This window comes from Syzygium oleosum, unplaced genomic scaffold (assembly GCF_021117445.2).
Source record: "Syzygium oleosum isolate NSW1041296 unplaced genomic scaffold, Sole_v2.1 Sole_v2.04, whole genome shotgun sequence".
In the NCBI taxonomy this organism is placed as follows: domain Eukaryota; kingdom Viridiplantae; phylum Streptophyta; class Magnoliopsida; order Myrtales; family Myrtaceae; genus Syzygium; species Syzygium oleosum.
The window spans coordinates 14,325,070-14,329,002 of record NW_026607488.1 but is presented as its reverse complement, the minus strand read 5'-3'; the positions used below and the strand labels follow the sequence as shown (position 1 = coordinate 14,329,002).

General features: G+C 44.1%; 1 long non-coding RNA gene across 1 annotated transcript; it reads right to left on the bottom strand.

Moving 5' to 3' along the window:
• Positions 1 to 1,706: 1,706 nt before the first annotated feature.
• Positions 1,707 to 3,428, bottom strand: LOC130137913 (uncharacterized). The gene is made up of 2 exons (XR_008816339.1): positions 3,328 to 3,428; positions 1,707 to 1,869 (listed from the first exon to the last, which is right to left on the bottom strand). It is a non-coding gene; the product is annotated as an uncharacterized LOC130137913 (long non-coding RNA).
• Positions 3,429 to 3,933: the final 505 nt, after the last annotated feature.

The window sequence follows — 3,933 nt, the reverse complement described above, 5'->3', positions numbered from 1 at the left end:
CGATAGAACAGTGGCGGTCCCGGCGCAAGCGTGAGCTCAAATGGTGACTAGTCGGCCGTGTGCTCGGCCACGACCGGGAGAACGACAATGAGCTCGCGGTGATGGCGTCGGGGCGGCGACGGTGTCGGCGGCGGCAACGGCGTGGGGCGGCGACGGCGTCGGCGACGGGCCGACCGGCCACGCCTCGGGCGGCAACCCGGGAGGCGGGTGGCGGGTTGGTCGGTGGCGGCACGGCGGCGCGGCGGCCTCAGGCGGTGCGACAGTGGACGACGGCATCGACGGCGGCCGGCCGGCTCTGGCGGGCGGCGGGCGACGGCGGCGAGGCCGGGCGGCGACGGCGGGCCGGGTCGCTGGGACACGACCGACGGGGGCGGGCGACGAGGCGAGCTAAGGGGCGACCGGCGGGGGGGCGGGCGACGGGTCGGCAGGGTGGTGGCGAGGCGGGGGCGGGCGACGAGGCGGGGCGAGGGCGCGATGAGGCGAGGGGTGGTCGGCGAGGCGGGGCGAGGCGCGACCGGCGGGGGCGGGCAACGGGCGGGGGGGGGTGTCATGGGCGGGCTGGGGCGACCGGCGATGGGCGGGGGCTGCAGGCGACCGGCGACGGGCGGGGGGGCCTGCAGGCCGACTGGCGACGAGCGTCTACGGCTGGGCAGCGACGGCGACGGCTGCAACGGCGACGGGCGGGGGGAATGCGCAAATCGGGCGGGGGGCGGCGTCGGGGAAGGGGGAGGGGTAATAACATGTAAATTTGCGACGGACTTGCTCGGTCCGTCGCAAATTTTCCACCGACAAAAATTCGCGACGGAAAAATTAATCCGTCGCAAATTTGCGACGGATTAATTTTTCCATCGCAAATTTGAACGGCAAAATTTCCCTCGCAAATTTTGCGACGGACTATGATTTCCATCGCAAAATTTGCGACGGAAGGTTGAGTCAGTCGCAAAATTTGCGACGGACAGCTTAGTCCGTCACAAATTTGCAACCGATTAATTTTCCCGTCGCAAATTTGCGACGGATTAATTTTTCCGTCGCAAATTTAAACGGCAAAATTTTGACGGCAAATTTGCGACGGAAATCATAGTCCGTCGCAAAATTTACGACAGACGGCTGAGTCCGTCGCAAATTTTGCGACGGAAATCTTAGTCCGTCGCAAATTTACAATGGATTTTTTTTACGCCGAAAATTTCGAGCGGTAAAAATCTTACCGCAAAATCAACTTTCCATCGCAAATTTGCAACGGACTTTATATATCGGTCGCAAATTTTGCGATCGACAAAAAATTTCCAGCAGAAATAAAAATTCGTCGCAAATTTGCGACGTAAAAAAAATTCCGTTGCAAATTTGCGACGGATTAAATTATCCGTATACAATTTCGAACGGTACAAATTCTCTCGCAAAATTTGCGACGGACAGCTTGAGTCCAGCGCAAATATGCACATACTACATGAACGTTGTAAATTTGTGAATTTTTTTTTTCGGTCAAAAATTTAGCATCTCATTTATTTGGGTCCTAAATTTGCTACATCTTTTTTTCAATCCAAAATTTAGGCATCTCAAATGTTGCAATAGAAATTAGAATATCGGAAATGTTAGGGCACGTTAATAATATTAGACTTGTCGGCATTTAGGGACAAAATTTCGAACGATCAATTAAAATAAAAAGAATAATCGACAATAACAATAATAAAAAAGTACAATAACAATAATAACAAGAACAATAATGATAACAACCAAAATAGCACCTGTAGCATTAATAATTACACATCTGTAGTGTTTTGTGACAAAAATTTTAATCTTCGTCTTCGTCTTCGTCTTCGTCTTCGTCCTCGTCCTCGTCCTCGTCCTCGTCCTCGTCCTCGTCTTCGTCATCTGTCTAAAAATCAGATTCTGAACATTCTTGTACATTTAACTCGCAAATTTCAGTTGGCTCCACATCTATCATTGCTCCACACGGATCTCGTAAAGTTGGTATGTTATATTTCTCAATTTCAACCGTGTTAGACACTTCCTCCTGTTGGTAAGCTCTATCCTTCCAGTGCTAGACACTTCCTCCTGTTGCTACGAAATTAGCAACGATCCAAATCCAATGGAAAATAGAATATCGCAAATGTCATCGCACGAATAATATTTGACTTGTCGTCATTTAGCGACAAATTTTCCGACATTCAATTAAATTAATAAGAATAATCGACAACAATAATAATAGCAACAACAATAATGAAAATAGCAATAACAATAATAACAAGAACAATAATAATAATTATGACAACCAAAATAACACTTGTCGCAATAATAATTTAACTAAAAGTGTTTTGTCACAACAATTTTAATCTTCATTTTCGTCTTCGTTTTCGTCTTCGTCTTCGTCCTCGTCTTCGTCTTCGTCTTCGTCCTCGTCTTGATCTTCATCTTCATCTTCATAATCTGTCTCAAAATCAGATTCTGAACCATCTTGTACATTTAATTCGCAAATTTTAGTTGGATCCACATCTATCATTGCTCCACATGGATCTCGTAAAGTTGGAATGTTATATTCCTCAGTTTCAACCGTGTTACAAACTTCCTCTTGTTGATAGGCTCTATCCTTCTAGTGTTCCTCGATTTTCCTCCGTGCTTTGATTTTACATACAGCCCACCAATCAGCTTTGTCACGTTTCAAACTAGGATATGATCCATAAATACTTGAATTGCTTATTGTGCCAAGACAAATGGTTCATATTTCATATACCTTTTCTTGTGATTTATTTCAACCAAATTAAACTTTGTATGCACCTTCATTCCTTTGACGGGGTCGAACCACTTGCACTTAAATAATACAACCCGCATCATTAAAGGTCCAAGGTACTCTATCTCTATGATTTCATCCAACAAGCCATAAAAATCATCTTTCGAACTATCACCATTGGATGACCGAACAGACACACCACTATTCATTGTGGATTTTCCCATTCCATATTCTTGAGTATGAAAATTATATCCATTTATGAAATATGCTGGCCAACTTCGAACTCTTAACTATGGACCCCATGATAGATAATGTAGCAATCCTTGCCCTCCAATTTCATCATAATTACTGTGAACCTAAGGTTACACATGCAAAGTTAATAATATATATTTAACTAAATGATGTATATAATTTTAATAACTTGGTTTTGATCCATAGGCAACTTACATATGTACCATGCTGCAAATTGTTCATCGCACAAACGGTCAAACTCATTTGGTTGTAGTCCAAACATTGAAGTTTGGAAAATCCTAATATTAAAAACATATCATTATTAGCAAATATTTGACACGCAAAACATATATTTACAAATTTACACTTACTTGAAGTATGGCTCGACTTCTGGACAGTTCAGTAAAATATAAGTATGGGCTGCATGAAGTTCTTCGCCTGAAAGGTAACGAAACTGACATGCGCCGCTTGGTCGACCCAGATAATTGAAAATAGAGAATGTTGTGCAATTTGGATCAATGGGGCCCTCATCATTTCTGCCTGCTCTCCGCCTCTTGCATTGAACGTGCGGCTCAAATAGTATGATGCAAATGTCGTCACTTCTTCCACAATATATGCATTACAAATTGAAGCTTCAACATGTGCCTTATTCTTCACTTTTTTCTTCAAATGATATAAGAATCTAGTTGAAATAGAAAGAAGCTTATCGGGACATATTATATGATAAACTCATTTGAACTGTATTTTAAAGAAAACATTACCTCTCAAATGGATACATCCATCGAAATTGGAGGGGACCTGCAACTTTGGCCTCATAAGGCAAGTGAACTAAGAGATGCTCCATCGAATCAAAAAACGCTGGAGGAAATATCCTTTCTAAGTTGCAAAGAATAATTGGAATATCTCTCTCTAGTTTTTCCATGTGCGATACTTTTAACACAGTCGAGCAAATATCATGGAGGAAATTGCTTAATTCT